Source organism: Chroicocephalus ridibundus, chromosome 1, assembly GCF_963924245.1.
Source record: "Chroicocephalus ridibundus chromosome 1, bChrRid1.1, whole genome shotgun sequence".
Lineage (NCBI taxonomy): Eukaryota > Metazoa > Chordata > Aves > Charadriiformes > Laridae > Chroicocephalus > Chroicocephalus ridibundus.
The window spans coordinates 166,130,713-166,153,352 of NC_086284.1; the positions used below are offsets into that span (position 1 = coordinate 166,130,713).

Genomic DNA, 22,640 nt, shown 5'->3' on the forward strand with positions numbered 1-22,640 from the left:
GGATTGCAGCCAGAGGGCTTGACACATTCTTCTTGTTCCAAGACAGAAGGGGGGGGAAGAGACAGGCTTACGAGCACACACACACACACTGAAGACACACACGCGCATTTATGATTTGGATTTAGCTGGAAGATGCAGCTGGAAAACCTGTTTACCTGTTCCGAAACGGCAGCTGAAGGGAACAGTAACCAACAGCGCTTTTGTGTATATGTGTATACTCCAAACATCTTTGTGTTTCCATAGCACCTCTTTCAGCCCAAAGACCCCAAATCACAGGGATCACTCCCTCATCACCAGGATGAAATAAAGCATCAGTTGTGTGCCAGCAGCATTACCCGTGAGTCATTAGGAGAGGAAGCAAATGATAACTTCTCCAGGATAAACGGCAGGGGGAGGGGAAGGGGGAATTTTAGACAGGCAGAAAGTAATGAACTGGAATCGGGCCAGGACACCGAGGTTATTGTCCCCTCATCTCGTGAAAAGTGCGGTGGGATCTTTAACAATCGATTGATTGAGGCCTTGGCTCTACCTCTCATCCATCCATAAGAGGTTCCAGCAGTAGTTGCAGCTTCTCCAAGAGCGATGCTGGTGCACGGGCTCAGGAGCGGCTCAAAGAAATGTACCCTCCAACCTGCCTTTCTAGTGGCATTGCCTGCACTGGAACTCCTCAGACCTGTCATTCCCACGGCTGCACCTTCGAAGGAAGGAAACTGGAGAGACGGAAAGACTCACATATTTTTTCACCACTGAGCTATAAGGGAGTATCCTTTCCTCCCCACCAGCACTTCATTTTCCCCCCATTTGGCAGTCGCTGCAGTAGCCTCACTGCATCCCCCAACTTCACGCTATTTGTTTAGTTCAGTCCCCCGTCCGCACACCGGACTCGCCCGCAATGACAGCACGGCTCTGCTAATAGGGTCAGTCAGTGAGCTACTGCTGCAGAGCCGCAGGGGAGCACAAAACACTGGCTTTATTCCTGTAAGACCTATACATTACCTCCTCGCCCCCGCCCCCTCAGGAACCAAGTGGTGGATTTAAAAGGAACACTGTCAAGTCATTTAGGCCCATTATTTTGCACTAGAAGAAATGGCCTTTACAAAGCTCAATGGAAGCACACTCTCATTCCATCTTTAAGTAATCTTGAAGGTTTCAATTGCAGGGCTGTAAACCACAATGCAAAAAAGCACAGACAAATAGATCAGATCAGATATGAGACTACCCAGACACAGAGTTCCACTTGCCAAGCTGACTGCAGAGCAAAAATAGAAATGAACGCTGCACATAATTATAGTATTTTACATTTCCACTGCACTTTCCATCCTGAAAGATCCCCAAGTGCACACACATGTGCATGCATGTGCATACAGAGAGGCAGGACATTGGGAAAATTCACTTGCTTGTGAAAGATACCAAGGAATCGTGGTCCAGTAATAACAGCTTGTACCGAACCAAAGCCTTCATTAACACACACACACACACAAGCTCGCAGAAAATCATTATAATGTGAAACAAGACTAAGCCAAGCCACAGCAATCTGTAGATCAGCGGCTCCAGCACTTCTGCTGCTGCTCAGCGTTTCCCCAAAAACAGAAGATTAGAAACTGATCTTTTATTAGCTCTCACCCTCTGTTTCCCAGTGAAGCCCAAGGTGCCAATTCCACTTTGCTACTGCAGGGCAGGGGCAGCTCTGCAGCTGTCGATCCCCAGCCTTCCCCTCTCCCGCTGTCGAGCGCTTTGCAGGCTGTAAGCATGCCCAATCTCCAGCCCTGTGGGCTGCAACGGCCCCATTTTGCAGGCAGCAGAGCATCTGAACAGGGGAACCAAAGCCAGGGACAGTGTCCTAACCATGGTGCTCATCTTTCCCTCCTGACAAAAGAGCTGGTGTCAGGTACAAAGGCCCGTTCTCTACTTGTGTGCCACCCAAGATGCTCTGAGCAAGGATGAAAAGAAAAGGGCCAGGAAAAAAGAGCACTGGAACATAATCAGAAGCAGAGATGTGACACTCTGGCAGAAACCTCCAACTTTCTCAGGAGGCTGGGAGGCAGGGGAGAAAAGAGCAGGCGCTAGTTCAAGCCTCAGCTTAGGATGCTGGGTCACTCCCTTCTCTTTCCTGCATGTCTGTAGCAATTCAGTTTTGTCTTCCACATATGAAATATCTCATAGCAGTTTTAAACTCCCATCTGAGTACACAGGCGTTTCGATGTTGACTTGTGGCCAAGCATATGAAGAATGGGGGTAGGAAGTTCAAGAGGAGACAGAGAAGGCGGCGGCTCTGAGGGCACTACAAAAACGATCTGATAGGTCAGGAGGAGGGAAGGAAACAGTCTGAGGTTATGAAATGATACAACAGCTGGATAGATAGAGCTGGGATTTTTTATTTTTTTTTTAATGAAAAACAGGAATCTCACCAACAATACAATGTAATCAAGTGTAGTATGCAACTACCCGTTCAGGGAAGAGCCTGCCTGCTAGTAGCCTCAGCCCTTACACTAGCGTGAGGCTGAGATCTGCTTTTGATGCCCCTCACAGAAGATTCCATTCACTCAGCAACATGCTGCAGTCATGCCTGAGGCTCCGTGAACGACCAGCACGTGCCCTTCTCAGCGGAGATTTTTGGGGAAGGAAGAGATTTTGTCAAGGACACTGCAGCAACACCCTCCTCTATACTTAGGGAAACAGCCACGGGACTGTTAATGTCCAGAGAAGACTCCAGGTTTTAATAAGGTCACATCTGAAAGAGCCCCACATAATAAGCTGCATGGAAGTCAATTTATCGACCTCAGCACACAGGGCTAAGTCAAGCCTGCTGGGATTCAAAGTTGTGGTTGCAGGGCGCGTAGGTAATTCATACCTGATGCTCGAGGCCATCCCCTCTGGCTGCAAATGGGAGACCAATGCGATTTCTTAAATATCATTTAGTTTAATAGCCCAGTGCATTATTCAGGAATGCAAGGAAGAGCCTGCTTAAAATAGCACTTTTATTTTGACAGTGTCACTTTAACAACAAATAGCTGGCTGCTCAGTTCCCTTAGCAGGGAGACAGCAGGTGCTCAGCTGGCTGATTTAGCCGCAGCCGCAACCACCACCACGAGCTGCTGGGTGCAGTTCACAGGCTGCAATTCCCTACTCGCCACTATGTGACTGCAGATTCCCAAGGAGGGGGAAGGGCCAATGGAAGTGAGAGAAGAGGCACGGGGGTGAGCTTGGGGTGAAGGATTATTAAATTGACGATCAAACCTGATTGCCGCTTCCTTGGGACACCCTCATTGGACACACGGAGGTCTCTGGTGGGCACCCATGTCAGCTGCCTGTCCCCAGCCTTGTGTGCTCCCCTTCCTGCATAAGGGAATTAAACACTGTGGCCAGGTGACTCCTTTCCCCTCCCAGAAATAACATGCCCACTTTTCACCTGCATACAACATCAGCAAGATACTCTGTGGTCTTCTGAGACCCTCCCCAATGGCTTCCTTCTATGAAGTCAAATCAGTGTCTTCAGCTCTGCCTCAGTAAACAACTACAAAGCAAGAAAACCATCTTGCACATCCTTGTGCCTACAGAAAAGCAGGGCTACGGCAATATATCTTAGCAGAGGGGATGGTACAGCCAAGTGTCTTGTGGCATGAGATTGCTAGAGATGACCTTAAAATAATCTTTAAAACTAAAAATAGACAGGTGCATGTGACTCTGTGGTTTGTTTTTTGTTTTAGTTTGGAGATTTTGTTTTATTTTTAAAAACATACTACATAAAGAAAGTCAAGACAAAAATTCTGGCTGTTTCCTTTACCTCCCCCATCTTCCTCACCTAGCAATGGAAGTTTTTTCTAGGCTGAAAGATTATGACAATCAGTGGATGAAGAAAATTATGTCCTTCTAAACAGTGAGAAACTGAAAGCTGTAATGCTTAAAAAGGAATGGGATTTTACTCAGCCCATGTCAAATTCTAGTTGGTCTCCACTTGCTTTTGTTACTGGCTGTACCAAGACTTGTATTTATTCAGTTGTTTTACGCTGAAGACAACCAGTAGACTCAAAACTCTCTTACCTACAATTAAAGTATTAGAGCTCACAGAAACATCCATTATACCTCAGCAGCAGTTCCCTAACTAACCCCCCCCCAAAAATTAAAACACAGAGCACGCATTATTCTTTATTGTAGCCTTAGATGTATCAGGCTTGATGACAGTACCATTTCTTAAATCCATCATGGTGGGGTGAGGGGAAGAGATAAATTGGTACAAGCCTAGTGTAAAACAAACATTCCCTTTGGGTCATCTTTAAAACTAATCTGAACACTACATTAGAAAGCACGCTTAAGGAGACAAACAAAAACCCTTCAATTGTTTTATAAGCATACTATCAGCGAAAGAGGCCTGAGTAAAAATAATACTATATGACTGTACGAGCTGACTGTTATTGTTGGCTACTCAAGCAAAGCAGGGCTTCAACAACCCAGAATTTATAGGACTGAGAGCCTGGTGGGTCTCTGGTTTTGATTTCGTGCCAATTCACATTCACTCATGCTCTTGGGTAAGTCATGATGCCGTCAGCAACTTCAGTCCAGCTGAAAAACTGGGTTAAGAAAGCAGTGGACGCTCACCAAAAACTAGGCCTTGCCTGCACAGGGACACAAGGAGAGGCAAGCTGAAGCACTTTAAGCAGACGGGTAAAATGGCATTAAACCCCTGTGTGGACAGATTTATAAAGAACACAAATGTGTCCCTGATTTGCCTGTTTCACCACTAAACCGATTTTTACTAAATCAGATGAAAGTTAATTTAAATCTAAATAAGACTGTGGTCAGATCAGACAAGCTATCCGGTCAGTGAGGGCTAACAAGGTGCCGTCCTTTCAATTAGATATCAGTAACTCACCATATGTGCTTCTAGTCTTCTGTAACGCAAAGAAACTTACAGTATCCTCAGAGAAATCTCCACAAACTGTTTTTGTGATACTTAAAAATCAGAGGGGACAGTTTGGCTGTGAGTCAGCAATCTGGTATGTTGGCAGGGGCAGGCTACAAAGGATGTCCCTAGAACTGCCAGTCTAGCACCATTCCTCGGCTCCAAAATTAAATACAGTCAAACTTTTAATTTCCCCCCCAGGAAAAGACAGAAATACAGCTTTGACCCTGCTGGGATGCTGTCTGAGGAACACCCAGAGATGTTGCCACCTAGAAGGGGCATTCATCTGCAGCAGGACGCTTTCCAGCACTACAGTCATTTGATGGGAACAAGAAGCCAGACGAGGACTGTTGGCAACTCTCACGCACGCTACTCCAGGACTGGGCAGGGACTCAAGAAAACAACTTCCCCAGCCTCCTCCCAACAGTGACCCCAATCATGCACCTGCCTCAACAGATGCTGGCATGCCTTTATGGCCTTGACGAGAAGATGCCTCTCATACATTGGCTTCCTCATTTGGAGGAGGCCCACCCAAACCACGTGGGCCAAATATTGGGTGACCTCCTGTGAGTGGACACAGAGAGCTCAGCTCATTGCTGAATACAGGGGAGATAAGGAGCTGGCACAGTAGCTGTTTCCTGAGGAACAACAAGTTACTGGCACCAGGGAAAAAGCTGGTTTAGCATCTACCTGATTTTCTGTCCTTCCTGCCCCAGGGTTACATCGCCCTCAATTGGGATTTTGTAAGAATGACATTGCAAGGACGGAAAAGAGACACCACTGCCCCCCCAACCCTCCTGCGGTGGGAGCCACGGGGGGTGGGCTCGGTCCATCATACCCGTCCATATCATAACCCCTTCCAGCCAGCCTCTCAATGTGCCACCAGGGCCATCCTCTCCCGGCTGCTCTGTCTCATCAGCACGCACCAACACCAGGGCTCCTCGCTGCTTGCTCTCTCCCCCTCTCACCAGGGCTATGCAGCATTAATTCTTTGCCAGCAGCTCTCGCTCTCCTCGTGCGTATTCCTCCTCACAGCTCCACCGAGTGCACCTCTGCTCTGACCCACTGCCCCACACCGCATCCCTGGCTGCCGGGCTTCTGAACCTCAGGACCCACAGCTGCCCCAGCCCGGCTGCCCCCAGCCCCCGGCAGCACTCTGCGTGCGTTTGGAACAGGAAAGCAGCAAAACCCCCATTGCCCCGGGGAGCCGGCTCAGACCACCAGCATCATCCTGCCTGCACTTTAACTAGCACGTTAAGGCTGGAAGGGGAAAATGCCCAGTGCCCCCCTCCCCCGACCTGCACCTCCCTCTGCAACCCCACCAGCTCCCTCCCCTCCCCAGCTCCCCACCGTGGCGTAAACCCTTTTGTTTCTCGTCAGGAACATGGCAATTATTTCAGAAAAATCTCTCCCCTCACCACTGGTAGAAACACCACAGTCTGAGACAGTAGCTCTCTTGATGATCGCAGACGGTGGAATATTCCAGAAAAAGAGGAAGATTTGGGGAGGGGAGGAGGTATCTGGGATCCAATCTTCTTCCTCTCCCTGCCAACCCCCCTCCATCTCTAGCAGATTTCATTTGTATCATCAGGATTTCTGTGAAATTTTCACTCAACCCTCCCTCTCTCCCATTTCAACTCCTGGCTAAGCTCAGTCAAAGGTGCACAAGAATAACATGCTGCTCCACTTTTCTCACAGCCTGGACAAATAAGTCTTCAGCTAGCCACATGCAAGCCATTAAAAATATATTAACATACCCAGCAGGGTCTGTCACTTTTTCTTTTCTCCCCCCCTCCCCTTTTCTTAAACACAGAGAAGGAAGAAATCTTGCCACAGTAACAAGAGGTTTTCATCAAGTCTCATTACCTCAAGCACAGCCGCACACCACAGCCCCCACAGAGAACAGCCTTCGGTTCCCGCTGTCATTAAAGGAACGAAGACCTTAAACAAAAATTAATCCCAGGACAGCATGAAGTTGGGAGCACACAAACAGTAAGGCAGGGAAGGGTGCATGAAAGCCGAGTGGAGGAGCAGGAGCAGAGCCACCAGACAGGGCTCCACTCAAGTGGCTTGGGAGGGATGGGGAAGGTTAAACGTGTCCCGCAGGGCAGGGCAGGGGCAAGTATTTTCAAAGCTTCAAGCCAACATCCAGAGGTATGCTGTATTTCCCAGAAACTAAGTGACACAGCAATGTCCTGGAACATTAATACGGCTCAGGGTAAACCCAGACCAGCGATTACAATAAGCAAGAAGCCTTTTCTAAATCTGAGATGCCGAACAACAAGGATGGTTTTGCACACTCTCTGACACACGTCCATTTTTACTCCAGGGGGTCCTCGACCCTTCTGAATGGCATTGTGGCCCACGCTTTGTGGAACTCCTGCACAGCACATCTTAACCTGCAGCAGCTGCTCTAAGCCTGAAGCAGGTGGCTGCTGGTGTTACTCGTTTGGGAGGAGGGGTTGAAGAGTGGGAGGCAGCAACTCTACATTTAAACAAGGGATTTCTAAACCAGGGGGTTGTTAGTCAAAGCGCTATCAAGACAAAGTACCCTGAAACTGTAGTTTCTCAAGTATTTCTTTGGGCAAATCATGGGGTTAAGCAGCTTTCCTCTCCACCCTGGCTACTTTAATCCAGATCAATTCCATGATCCAGTTCAGTGTGCAGCAGCATGTTCAGCTGCACGGCACAGCTGAACAAGCAGCTCAGGAGCAGCAGCAGCAGCAGGGGCTGCTGAAAACAGCGCTCGTAAAACTACACCCTTGGATTCAACAGGCATGGCACCGAGCCCCAGGAGAGCAAGACGCTGCATGCACAAACTCCATGAAAACAAAGATAAAGGAAGAAGGATACTTCATGCATGGCTAACTGGAAAGAGAGGACCTGAGCCAAACAGGACATAAGAACTCAAAAACCTGGTGACAGCGTGGCCATGTATTATGCACCTCTAGGTGAGACACAAGTTATATTTCTCCCATGGGAATGGGGGAAAGCAAAAAGCTCTCCCTTGTGAAGCAGGCAGCGCAGGAAAGGCAGAGCTACGCAGATGAGCCGATGATGGTAAAGCATCGATGAAAGGTGGACAAGAACCTCTGAGGAGCAAGGAGGAAGATGAGAACCCACAGCAGGTGAGGAGTGGGAACCATGCAGGGACACCAGAGAAATAACTCCTTGGCAGAGTGATGAGGAGCAGAAGGGAGCCAGGACATGAACTTGATTACACAGAAGCAGGATGGGGATGCGGATGGGGATGCAGATGGGTCCACCCTGGGCACAGCGACGGGGATCAGGAGAAACATTAAAGGAAACTACTTCAGGACTCTGGTTTCACAGCCATTTCAGTTGTGAACAGTTTAACAGGTCATTATCTGCACAGTTCATACACCCTCTGATTCCACAGTAATTACATCCATTCTGTAAAAAGACATCACATAATGAGGTCTACCAATATCACAGAAGGAGATAGGAGAGTAAGCAAAATGTCTGACTGTACTAGGAACAGATCAGAAAATAGCGCTGATTTCATAATGATATGATACAAGTCAAAGATATATTCACCTCTGCAGCACTGAAACCTGTTCAACTTATCCTACCTTGGAAAGGGAATACAAGGAACAGAGGGGTTTCAGGAAACGGCAACAAAGAGATTTGGAAGACAGCAAATTCTTATGTGAAGTCCACACATGCAAAACAACAGCTATGTGCTACGGGGGGGGGAAAGTCTTCTAGTGCAACCACACTGTTACTGCGTACCAGAGCTGTGACACAGTGGGTGCACACTCCTCCCCCCAGGAAACCCATCCATCCTCTCGCAGCCAGCCACCACAAGCTGGCAGTAACTGCCATCAGCCATGGGAGCGAGCCATGCCTTGAACACAGAGCAAGGCAGATTCATTTCCCACACCTCCCAAACGGGATACACTGCACACAGAGTCTTCACTGCAGCGCCTCATGGTTGGTATTTCCACCACGGGTGGGTTGCTCTCCCTACCCTCTTCAACATAGACGACACAAACTCCGTTATGTAAAAAAAAACAACAACAACTGAGGGACCTGATTTAAACTGATTGCAGGAATATCCTGGAGCCTTACTCGCACTCCTGAGTTTGACAGCAACGTAATTAGGTCAGGGGATAGCTTTGCTGTAACAGATTCCTCGGACTTGGCTCTATCTGAGGTAGAGATGCACGTGAATGCTGCTTCATCTTGTATATGCTTAACTTGACAGCAGCCTGGATTCTTGAAAACCTACTCTGAGTGACCAGCCCATCTCAGATCGCAACTCAGGCCCTTAATATGGGCTCCCAACTCCGTACTTCTGCAATGGCCTCCAACAGCGGTGCTAAGGACAGATGAGTTTTAGCCAAGGTACAGCTGCCTGCAGCTGAAACCAATCTCCAATAAATACCAGAGAAGGGGAGGCAGGCAGGCTCTAAGCAGCATGTGCAAGGAAGCCACTTGTATTGATGCAGGCTAAGGTCATCCCAGGGACCAAGGAGTTTGACACCCATGATTAAAGCATAATCAAGAAATGTTTCCTGACAGTGAAGTCTATTAGGCTGTGGAACATGTTCCTGGGGGAAGAGGAGGAAGCCTCATCCCAGTGCCTTTGTAAGGAGCGACGGGGCAGGAAATAGAGAACTGAGTCCCAGGACTGGCGAGATAGCCTGATGGGGCCAGTCCCACAAGACACCTCTTTCAGGAGTAAGACTGACTTCAGAAATTCCCTCTGCCCGTCCTGCAACATCTCCTCCCCAGTTCTGCCCAAGTTCTGCTTGCCAGGCGGCACCGTGGACTAGATCATTGTAGCCTCAGACATTTCACATGTTTGGAGGGATGGAGCTTTTGACTCACATCAGGTCACTGATGTATTTTACACCACGGCCCTACCAACGGTTGCATCCACACAACCGATGGGATGACAGCAGTGATACAGGACAAGAATGTGAGGTGGGAGGTGAGCAAATAGGGATTTCTTAGTCCATGCTACAGGTATCTTTATACTAACCCTGTGTGCATGAATTCATGCAAAGAAAGGCAGTGGAGGATGCAACTAGGGTGCAGCGCATTAACTAAACCATGACTTAGTATGGTCAGACTTGTATAATTGGACATGACCTAACATATATGTAAATTATCTTAATTTACAGCAGAGAATGTCCCTGTTAATAATATATATGGTATCAAGTAAGTTTCTGACACACTGGGCTGGCACTAACTCAGTGTTTTAGGTCTGAATGACTGCCTCAGTTTTGACTTTATTTAATGTTTAATTGCCTCCCTTAAACATATCCTTTTTATATTTTTTGAACGCGGGGAAAGATCAGCTTGGTTTTGAACTGTGCAGATTGACAGGAACGCATATTTTGCCCCATTTAAAGCTAGCAGACGCCTATCTCCCTTTTTGGTGTTTTTTTATTTTTTGGTTTGGGGATGGGGGGGAAAGGAGGTGTTAAGAACATCACAAAGTTCAGAATTAATGTCTCAACTTGTAACACTCTTCCCCCTCTCCCACAACACTGGTTGCAGAAGCTACCCACGGCTGACACTACTCATGAAGCTCCATATGGTTCTACTTCCCCTCATTTTTCCTCAGCCTGACAAACTTTGGCACTGCTCAGGTTTTCCTGGTCCTTAGGAAACAGGAGAGATTCCAACAATTCCAGCTTCTCCTTCCTTTGCTTTTACAAAGCTCACACGGTGCCATCTATGAAAAACCTATTTTAATGGCAAAGCAAAAGGCAAATTTGTCTGAACGTCACTGGTGGTGCAGAATTTTTCATGTTGCGCTTAGTATTGGTAACAATTACCTACATTGCATTAGAGTTGAAGGACTTCAGTAACATCAGGGTCCCTCATGCTCAGCACAACATACACATACAGCAACAAACATCTGTGCCTGACAAACAGGCTAGTAAAGTTATTTTATTTAAGGTAGAAAGGCTTCAAAATGGAGTGTCATTTTAAAGCACCCATGAGTTGACAACAGTTTGTGCAATTCACAAACCATTCAAAGAAAGCTTCCAGTACACCCGGGAAGTAACCGTGTACACAGTGAGTAGTACCCTGTATGCACCATAACTCAGCAAGTGCTTTTTGCAGCTCCCTTCTACACTCAGTCAGGAAGGATATAGATCATTACAGCCTCCAGCTATAGAGCTTTAGCTCACAGAGTAGCAGCTCACACTTTTAGCTCTGGAGATCCCCAGTTCAATCTGCTGCATGTCAGCCAAGAGGGCAGCTGTCATATAATTACAGCCACAACTTTGCATGTGAAAAAGTAGGGAGAGCGAACAGAGATCTTATTATAGCATTCTGGTTGCAACCTGCCGAACAGCTCCCTATTTAAAGTAACTTCTTGTAAAGAGGAGGGGGGAGAGAAAAAAAAGGAAAGACAGTCTTACAGCTCAGCTTCCCAATTCTCTCTGTTTTGCAGAAGGAATCAGTGCTGCTTTGCAAAAAGTCTTTTGTTACAAATGCGTATGTATATTAAACGAAGCGTGCAAGTACAAAGCAAGGACTAAGGCCCCAGCCCCATCACTGCAAAAAAAGAAAGAGAAAAAAAAATTCTCATTGCTCCAACCATGACATCTGAAGTCCAACAAGGCATCTTAGTTTCTTTCTGAACTATAATCATTCACCAGCAGCCAAGCCATTTGGCTATGCAATTTAAGTATTAAAATTTAAGTTCAAGAAATCTTAACTCAATTACATCTTGTTTTCTTCAAACTGTACATACAAGCTCTCAGGGAGACTTAACAGAACAGAGAACCAGAAGAAGAGTATGTTTGAACTACAAAGGTACAAACCATGGCAAAAAATTCAGTCTCAAATGAAAAGATCTTTTAATGAGTGCAACACAAAACAATTAGACCAAGTTTCTTCTTATCCGTTAATCTCTCTGCAGATCCTTCTGCACACACACAGCAATTTTTGAGCCAAACTTTCTTACAAGCCAAGATGTTCAAAAACAGAATTTGAAACAATGCAATCCAGTTTTAAAGAAACATTAGTTTCCCCCCAACAATTATTCTAGAAATTTGTCTTTCCTCAGTAAAGCTATTTCAGGCTTAAGATACAAGATTAAATTCTTTGCAGAACATTCTCCTCTCCTAGACAGTCCCATCCATCCATCTATCTGTGACCCAACCCATGGGTCCCCCGTTGCCTGGGGTTAAATCGACCGCTTTGGACCACAAGCAACAGATAGGAGCTAACTCTCCAATTTCCTGCAAACTACTTACCCACTTGCTAAATAACACTCAAAATAGACCGATCTGACTCAAACTGTTCAGTACCTGCCTGCAAGAACACAGACTCGCTGAAACATGTCCACTAGTTCATGCATGTTACACCAGTGGCCCTTCAAACCTTCCCGAAATGCAGTGCCATGCTTCCAACAGGATTTGAAGGAGAGGTACCTAGTAGACAGCCAAGCTGGAAGGTGTTCAGATGGTTGCTAACACCAAGCACAAGCCTGCAACAGTTAACTCCGGAATTCAGCACAAGCACGGACACACTAACAGTTTGTATTTAAACCAACTGAATTCTCTGGTGACATCCTCACATCAGCCTCATTTCTAAAGACACATTTTCATTTTGCCCAGAGAGTCTTCTGCTCCTCACCTCAACCAAGACCTACTCAGGAAACACACACACTACCTGACCATCTCCCTCCCTTTTGAAGAGGGTGAGGGAAAGAATTGAGGACATGGAGCCCAGTTTTGAATAAAACTATGTGCAGCTGCAGCAGCAAAGAAACATTTGGGACTGATTATACACAAGCAGCAAAACCCTGGCTGGGCTCATCCCACAGAAGGGAGCCATAAAAGGTTCACCTCTCCCTCACCTACAGCAACCAGGCAAAGCTCACGAACATCTGAGCCACACTTGTTGCAGACGTCCAATGAAAGCAGTACAACCCTATGCAGAGATGACTGAAATGAGACACCATTATGCTGTTTTCTGGTATTATTTCTATAAATTTAGCACCGCTAAAAGGTTCCAGATAGACATTCTCTGGAGACCAAAATCCTTTGCCTACCCTGAGAAGATATGCAGAGAGAACAGCAGCAAAACATGTACGTGCTTTTCTCATCTCTCCCAGCCTGCCGAGGCTGAAATGACTGACAAAGGTCCAAAATAAGGGACATAAAAATTATTAATATAGCACTACTAGTCTTGCTATTGCTGTGACAGTGTAAAAACTTAACAGAGGCAGGCTCTGCAGGGAAATATTTACTTCAGAATCATTCATTCAGGAAACTTACATACTGAGGAGAAAAGAATCATTCTGCAGCACGCTCTGTCAAACCCCTCAGCTTTAAGACCCTTCGTTTCTAAAGCAAAAGCAATTTTAACAAGAACAGGAAATCAACATGAAGCATAAGACGCTTCGAATTTCAAGTGAGCAACACTGGAACAGCATTACTTCCGGACACAAACCCTAACACACATCTTCTCATGCCTGACCTGGAAAGTCCATCCCCTTCTGAGAGCCAGATAAGTGTTTTGTCTCTGCAGCCTCTCTGCTGAGACAGCCAAGTGGCATACCAGCGAGAGGATAATGGGTAGCCGTGCACTAGCAAGTGGAAGGGAGCCAAAAAGCCACTTCAGTTTGCCGCTCGGGCTGCAACCTGTGCTTTAAGCTCACGTGAGGCTCCAGATTCACACTCTCCAACCTTTTATTTCATTCCAGGTCTCATGCTGTACCTGCTGCCACAGTAGCCAAGTACCCATAAGTAGCACACAAAGATGTGACTTCCTACTCATCTATTTGCCTCCTCTCCCCTCTTGCAAGGGGAACAGTTTATGCAGGGGCATTAGTCTGTTTTACATTAATTTCCAAAACCGTGACAAATGACCTGAACTTTGACATTTCTGAAGAAAGTTCAATTATTTTCATCTTTCTTAGTAATCAGAATAGATTTACTTTTCATTTAAAACACCAAATTTCCCTCCCAAAATATTTGAAGTAGTTACTGAAATGTTTTCTTTACCAAAGCCCTGCAAAGCCTCGTGATTATTAATAACATTTTGAATATAAAGAGGCACAACATTACTCCATAACAGTAAAAAAAAAATGCATGCAGTCAATTTTTCACACAATAAAGTAATTAATTTTTAAAACTAGTACTTTCCATTAAAATTCTTGTGTTTAAAAAACCAAGGTTTCCAATAACTCTAGACGCTGATGGGGGCAAAGAAAAAATAGACCCTACCCCCAGCTGGATGGCATTCCTCTCTTTGGATGCAATGTGGTAACATTTGATTGATGCATCTGATCCATTCCAAAACTCCAGGCGATGTTTTAATCATCAATGGTCAGAGTCCTATTAATTTTCAGGAAAAAAAAAATAGAAAAACAGAGTAGAATATGGAAGCAGGACATAGAGCACCTAGCATTTGTCTAGCAGATGCAGCTGATTTAGCTAGGTCCGTAATAATCAACAGATTAAAGATCCGAGTTTATGGCAGAAACTCACATCCACCAGCATAAGCCCCCTCCTCCCCTCCACCCTCTTTCTGCCACCTCAGACCAACCCAGTCTCCCAACACAACCTGGAACATTAGTCCCATACCAAAGGAAATTAAACAGGAATAGGAAAATGAGTGGGAAGAGATAAACCAGGGTAAATAGGGGTAGCATGAAGAGCCCACTGGCATGCAACCAGGAGTCTGAGGAGGCCCTTACTACAGCAGAAAACAGGAGATCAGGCACGTACAAAGAGATGTCAGGAGAGCAGATGCGAGAAGGTGAAGGTTCAAGTGGTCCCTGAGCTCAGGGGGTAAAAAGTGGCAGCAGGCAGAGTACAGAAGTGAGCCCCAGCATGCACAACGAGCTCAGCCTTCACAAGCAGCAACACACCAGGCGACCCGTTAGCTTGGCGTCTGCTGTGATAGGCATTTTCATTATCGATGGGCATGGTAGAAGAAATATAGTGTGAACCTTCCACATTAAACAAGGCTTCCCGGTCTGCCCATAAATTAATTTTGCTATCAGCCAAACCCAGATCCAACAATATCAACCACTTTTGCTCTGAAACAAGCCTCCACTTACAGTCTTGCACCAAACAGTGTCAGCGCTGATGAGCACTGCAAGCCCTCAGGACCTGTCAATGTAAGAGGCTGCACAGCCCCAAGAGGAACTGACCCATTCCAGCAGTGGCCAGAAGGACAGCATGGTCAGTGTGACCCCACTTCTAGCAGGCCAGCTGATGTGTCAGACCAGTCCACGTCCCAGTCAACTGACCTGGAGCTGGGCACCTTCCCACTAGAAGTGGAAACAGGGCTGAATGGTCAGCAGGACAGCTGGGAAATACTCCTGCTCTAGCTGGCCGGCCACCTGTTTGAGAACGTGAGCTCACAAAGGTCTCCGGGCACATCAGTTTGTTGCCTGGTTGGTCCTTACTTTTGTTCTGTGTTCCCAAGCATTGGGAGGATTAGCAGCCAAGAAGAACTGGAGGGGGAAAAGTAGGGAAGGCAAAAACAAGCTGACATACTTACAAAGGGAAGGGAGCAGCAGGCTGAAGACCTTACAGCAGGAAAGTGATTGCTACAGTGCAGAGCAGGAGCTGGGGTAAATAGGAGGGGGCTGTTAGCAGAAAGCAGGCAGGCGAAGGCATGCCACCATGGGGAGCAGGAAGGGCGTGTAGCCCAGGTCTGATAAGTCAGGTGTCACCACCAGAGTCTTACACCAGCCCTTAAAGCTTCTACCACTGACCAGGAGGGCTCTAGGCTCAGCAACAAGCAGGATCTGCCACAAGTGTGCCCACTCAGCAGCTTCAGGTAGTCATTTAAGGCATCTCAGGCCTAGACCATTAAGTACCCTGAAGATAAGGACACAGACCTTGAATTCGACATGATGCGGTCACAAGGAGCTCACACAATGAGAGGATACACTCCCAGCCCCTGCACAGTTGCAGCTCGCGCCTCCCTTAGGCTCCTCAGAGCAAGCAGTTGCAAATCCAGCCGGACCGCATTTGCAACCAACCCCCCCGGCCCGTCAGGAGGGCCCGAACCCCGGACCATCAGCAGTGAAAGCACAAACCTCCACCTCACGCTCTAAATAATTAAACTCTGTGGGAGCAGCAGCAGACTCATAAAACTCTTACGCAGACCAAGCCAGCCATTAATGGGGGTCAAAGATGAACGCTCTATTTTTTTCTAAGTGTGCTTTGATGCGTGGGGAGAATGGTGAGAGGAGATCTTCATTATCCTCTCTGGTGCCTGATGAATTTTTCCTTTCCTGGCTATCAACACCTCCTACCTCCACCTGAACCCCATACTGCTGGCAATCATCCGGACAGCCAGAGACAATTAGAAGGTGTGTTTGGACGACATCTGTGCTAGTCGGTCACCTGCAGGTAGGGAAGCAAGAGGCCTCACTGAGCAAAGCCAGGCTCTACCAGAGTCTCAGCCAGTGCTTATTACAAGGTTTGGATTTCACGCGGAAGCCGCCAGGAGGAATCTCAGGGCCAGCGTGATGCCAAAAGTCATGCAAACCACAACCTTGCACACCATCTCCCCTACAGCAAGGCACGGAGCAGAGCACAAGCCAGTAAAATCTGTCGGGATTATTAGCTTGGGCTTGGAGCCAGAGCTGGGAGCTGCCACAAGGGCAGGGAGGCTGCCTGCAGCCCTGCAGGTCAGCGGGAAGGAAGTGGAAGTCCCCTGACAGACAAGGAGAGGCAGCAGGCAGGAAAGGCAAAACACAGTTGAGAAAAGGTCACGGAAACACTAGTCTGACCCGCCCCTTCTGGCCTTAAAATACACACATACACACACACACGTGAGCTTTTTACTACTCTGCTTTGTTCAGACATTTTAAGGAGAGCTCTGCTCTTCCCACTCCCTTTGCATTCCTCCAATCCACACCAGTTCTGGAAATGCTTATTTAGGCTTTCCATCAATGAAAACCTCGGGTGGAAAGAAAGGAGAGCAGCCTGTTTCAGGGAAGGAGTCACCACATCGACACAGAAAACTCCCCCAGCAGCATGCAGGGATGCTGGATGCTGTGTTGGAGTGCCAGTTCCAGCCTGCACCAGCCAGCCCTCTGCCAGCCTGTTTTCTCAGCTGCGTTTGCCTTGTGTGGAGGAGAGACCACGGACTGGAACTGGCTCCAGGATCTCTGCTACCTTGCTGAGAAAGTGGCTGGTGTAGCAAAGTCAGTTTTTTTTATTATTTATAATTAGTTCTGATAGATGCCCCTTTCTTCAGGTCACTAGGAACCTCCTCCCAGCAAACCCCAATACTCGCGCTTTCAGAGGGAAGTTAAGAGCTTTACGTGCAACACCAGCACTCATCTTTCCCAGCATGGCAAAAGCAGCAGCTGTCACTTCCATTATTCTTGGAAATAAGGGAGAAAATAGTTAGGACTCTTGAGCCTTGGCAGCTCTTCCCTCCCACCGTTTGGCTACCAGTGCTACAGTTACTATTCAAGGCAGAAGTACTCAACAGTGCACACATTCCAGGGGGCTGAGCCATCCCGCGTGGCCAGACTCAAAATGGCAGACAGCAATGAACAGGATAATTAGAAAGTACAACAGAAACCACAACACAAAAACAAGCGGCTTCTATTACAAGAAACGGTTCTATGGCATGGTTAGATCCATCACCCCATATGCTGGGTCGTGGTGGTGCCTCAGGAGCCTGCTGCTATTATCTGTTTGCAATCACATTTCAGCCCATCTTTCTGCTTAATGCACGAAAAGCAGAGCTAATCAGATTCGCTCTCTCTTTCTGCTTAATGTCTCCAGTTCCCAAGCATGCTCTGTACTGCTTCAATTGATGTTCAACTAACATTTGCTAGGAGCATGCCCTGCAAAAAAAAAAAAAGGAACTACCTATTAATTTTAGTCCTTCTTTCCATCTATTATGTCTAAAATTCCTTCTACACTTGAGCTTTGCAAACAAAATTCAGGAAATTCCCGTTTCCCTCTCTACACCACACCCGGCTCATGCATGAATTCCCTTCTCCAAGCTGCTCCTCCAGTGGTATCTGGGCAATTAATTACAGCACAGACCTATCAGGCTTTCCTCTCACTCTCTGGGACAGCTTTTTTAAATATTTCCTGGCTAGGAACCTCCACAGAAGGATGTCTTCTGCTGGCACCATAATAGCCCCTCTTTGTTAATCTATCTGAAGTGATCATCACATGCTCTTCTACTCCCTCTCCCCACAGCACTATTTAATTATTGCAGTCCTACACGGAAACTCTAATGTACCCTCGGCATTTCCAGTCTGAGGACAAACAGGGCCCTGGAACGGCTGCTTCTTTCACTGCACTCCTTCGCACTCCACAGAACAGCTGGAGCACTGTTAGAGTCACCTGTGATACCTGGATCTTCACTAGAATGACCAACACAACAGCAGAGAAGCCCCCAGACTGGGCAGATTGCAGGAAAATTCAGCGAAGAGATCCAGGAAAAGACTGGCTTACAGGAACACCCATCATCATGAGCCAGGTTAAGCAGCACAGGAGGAGAGTCACCAACTACAAGCACAATTGAAGATGTGCCAGAAGAACAACAATAAAAAAAAAATCAGCAAGTATTTACAGGAGATGAGAAAGAGATGTAGGTGGAAGACAAAAGTGCCAGGATACATATCTCTATCCAGGAGGAGTGGGAAAAAAAGGGAGACTGCGGAGACGAAACCCCAGACAGCCCCTGCATCTGTACACATCCCCCAGGTAATACCCACTACATCAATCAGAACAATGGCAGCTCCGGAGAAGACCCCGATTATCCAGCTCCTTCACTAACATCTTCCCCAGAGGCTGCACGCATGTGCAAGGGGATAGAAGAAAAACATACTTCTCAATGAGATTACTTACAGCATTTTCTATATTGCTCCCTCCATTATAAATGTGTCTTTAAAAAAAAATATTGCAGCTGGCTTGTAAGTGTGTCAGATTTTAAAAAAACCTTATCCTTGAAAACAAAGACACTTTGTGCTCAGCACATCCAGTGGCACCATTATTTAATATCAATACACTGGTTCTTTCCTTTATTCACTCCATCCTTGGAACACAAACCCACTGTAACAGCCACCCAGTGCATAATCTTACCATGCAAAGCAACACAACCCTACAATAATCTTTCTATTGCCATAATGTCTTCACATACCAACGAGAAGAATTTAGACTTAAATGCTTAAAAAAAGCCCCAACCAACTGCAGTACAGCATGAAACAAATCTCTAACAACTCTCAAGTTGGAGCAAATTCCCTCGTCCCTCCGTACTACTTTCCTTATTTGAAAATGGCTGCACACACATTTCCAATTTGTGCACCACACTGATTGCAACCTGCCCCTCCTGCCAGGTACAGCCACTCGGTCAGTCCACACATGCATAGGCTCACTGCATCCTGCTGCCTCTGGCACACTACTCTTCACTGACATCATCTTCACCTTCATGCTGTATAAAATTCATCAGACAGGCACAGTATCTGCTCCTTCAGCCATAAAGCAATCACTGTAGGCCAACAGACGCCTCCATCTAGTCTCCCAAATGCACACTCTGACCTGCACCGTGCCCCCGCTAAGTAGACACTGGGGCATGCATCTCGTTAGGTGACACATCCCTCCTTCCCTGCAGTCAGCTAGGGGTAATGCAGATACACTGATCTATCAATGCCAAAGCTGAGGCAGGAACACTGTTCATGCCTGTCAGCAGAAGCAAAGTTTGCCTTGGCCAGTTCCCACGGAGTCTGAGCTTCAGCACACCCGTCTTCACCACATCCCCAGAGCAAGACAGCATCGTTCTGCACTACCGCAGCAGTGTCCCGCACAAGGCCTTCCCAATTTCTGCCAGTGCCTGAAAATTAGTCATGTAGTTGCACCTGGAGGAATTGCAAGTCACATTTCAGAGATGGAGAGACCTCCTCCTGGTGCCGTGGTACTCAACTTCAGGCCCGTCTCACCACGGGCATGCAGAAAATTCTCCAAATGTTTCCCTGCCCTTGCCATTTATTCCAGGCCTCAGGGACCATGTGGTCCCACCAACTCCAAGACCTCAGTCCAAACGGCCACCATCACCACATTTGGAGAAGCTGTTTCACAAGCTCAGCCTACAGCTATCTTCTCAGGCAGCCTCCTTTTCACCTCTCATAGAGGAGGGTTATGGCTACTATTTTTTGAGTCCTTTAATAATAATATATGAGCCTAATAATAATAATTGTTCTTAGGCTCATAGCAATGGGCTGTTAGCAATGGGCTCTCGGGAACTATGGTATGCCTGTCACTGCAGAGGCAGTGAAACTCAACCTTTCCCCTTTTTTTTCCCCTTTTGAAAATGCTGCTTGGGAATGGAGTCAGCATCTGGACGCGCAAAAGTATAACGTGGGGAAAGAATGAGAGGAGTGGAGGGGAAGGGAGGGACCTGAAAATGAAGGCCGAGGGCGAGGTTTCACATTACAGCTGAACCAGGCTAATAGTTCACTGCTGCCAAAAAAGGGGGGCCCCATTTCCACCTTTCTTTCATTCCCTACCTTTCACTGCTGGCAAAACAAATCTCGCCCCTCCTGCGCGGCAGCTCTGACACTAGCCTGAACCTGGTGAGCAGGTTCAGCTCCCTGTCCCAGGAGAAAACTATTCACTTTTTTATATTTTTGGGCAAGTCAGCTTTCCAAAAGCTGAACAAGCTGGATCCGTTTAGCACCAGAGCGGGCACAAGGCAAGGAATATGACCACAGAGCCACGAGCAAGGTATGACCACCCACCCCTCTTAGAAAGAGTAAGTGGTTAGAATGGTTCAGCTACAGCAAGAAAATCCATCCTTACCCACGTGAAACTGCAGTTTCACCCAACAAGTACACTGGTTCGCACAAAACAAGGGGCCTAGCTGAAAAGTCTGCAATAGAGGTGTTTGCTAATAATCTTAAAACAGGGAGTTTTAAAACAGGGAGTTTTACCTATTATTAGGCTCTACCTACCAATAGCATTTCTGAACTGGATGATGAAGGCAGCCATGTAGGTAAACAATGACACTAAAACTGAGCAGACCCAAACCAGACAGAAATAAAAGAGGTACTGCAGGTTTTCCAATAATAATTGCGCCTCTTTCTAAATTGGACTCTGTTATTATCAAACAAGATGGCTGCCTTCATCACTATGCTCAGAGATGTCTGTTTTCATTACAAACTTAACAATTAGTTTCAGGGTGCTCTTGATAAAGCATTTTTCTTTCCCCATCATCTTCCACATCATCAGATGAACAAAAATAATGCAGTTCTTTTCGATTAAAAAAAACAAGCCCATATTACTCCACTGTCTTTATTCCTCTCCACCTCCTCTGCTCAATTACTAAAAGCAATTTACAGACAATAAATGTAACTTCACAGCTGCCTGTATGAAGTATTCCCTTCATTTTATAGATGAGGTTACAGGCTATACAGAAATTAATATCAGCGAGGTCTACTTCAAAGCTGGATAAGCAAGAGGAACAGATGAACTCTTAAAGAATACAGATCATGACTGTACTCTAGTAAAACCAGTAATAAAGAATTAAGGATGTTACCAGTTGGGATATAAATTCCTTGAATGTACCTGCTTAAATACGGTAACAAACAAAAACCTGCTTTTAGGTTTTGCTTGGGTTTATTCTGTTTTTATTAGGAACAACATCATGAGCTTTCAGATTTACCGCTCAGCATCCCATGCTCGCTTTGCTAGTAAACGCATGCTTAACTGATAACCTCACGGACTCAAAGAGGGTCTTCCCAGTTGATGCATGATCACCAGGAACCTGCAGCTAGGAACTATGGACATAATTTTAATCGATGAAGACAAGCCAGGAGAGATCCAGCATTTTCTGCCATAGCTTCATGGGCTTTGGCAGGGCTAGGAAAAGCAAAAACCTATGTCTGCTGTTAAAATTGACAGCGGTGACTTTGAAAACGCACCAGGAGTAGCAACACCAAAGGAAAAAAAAAAAAAAAAAGGTAGTGCAGTTTTGTGCAAGCACTCTTCTGATGATAACTGCTCCTCAAGGCTTAATAAAAATGCACAGCCAACTTTTCTTTTTCCACACATTAGCAGAGCTCAGAAATAGCACCTGAGTCTAGTTATACAACTCAGCAGGCCCAGCTTCTCCTAGGAAGAAAACACCACCAGCCTGCAGGTACTCCAAAGGCTGAGTCATCTGAATAGTCCCTTCAAGAGAAAATAATCCTATTAAGAATTGGGGTGTTGGTATTGAAGACAAAAAGGAGTGTTAATTTTGGCACTCCTTAATTACACTCTCTGTCCATTTACTACCAAACCTAACACCTGTAGGTTAGTAAATTCACCACGCTCCTCCATCTATCCCCAAGGGCCTTTCCTGACACCGTCCCCTCTTTAGCCAACAATTGCCTCTCATTGCCTGTATGTTTCTTTATCCCTGACTACCACAAACTAGTATTTGTACAACCACAGCACTTAGAAAACTAATTTAGGATTAAGGCCTTCATTTCTAGCCTGCACAGAAATACCAGGCGCGCTTAAACCAACAGGGCGTTGTGGGCTTCTGCACTGTGACTAGCTTAAAACCAAAAGCCGTATCATGCACACATCGGAAAACAGATAGGCTTCAAGATGGACCAAAAAACCAAACACAACACAAAGGATTTTGACTTGTAAAATCTCTCACATGAGGAGAGCTGATAAACACCATAACACTTCTAGCAGAACTGCCATTTTCTGCATTTCCACTGCAGCAAGTACAGATGTTTGTGCCCACTGATACTTGTACCCTT

General features: G+C 46.4%; 1 protein-coding gene across 3 annotated transcripts in view; it reads right to left on the reverse strand.

Moving 5' to 3' along the window:
• The window catches only part of TCF20 (transcription factor 20), a 128,815-nt gene that overhangs the window by 101,644 nt on the left and 4,531 nt on the right, over positions 1 to 22,640 (reverse strand). For 2 of the 3 annotated variants that reach the window (XM_063322570.1, XM_063322564.1), the window contains exon 2: positions 14,122 to 14,232. The exons of the other annotated variant lie outside the window; for it this stretch is intronic. The gene's annotated coding sequence lies outside the window, so the exon portion shown is untranslated. The remainder of the gene's footprint in view (positions 1 to 14,121; positions 14,233 to 22,640) is intronic. 3 annotated transcript variants of the gene reach the window in all.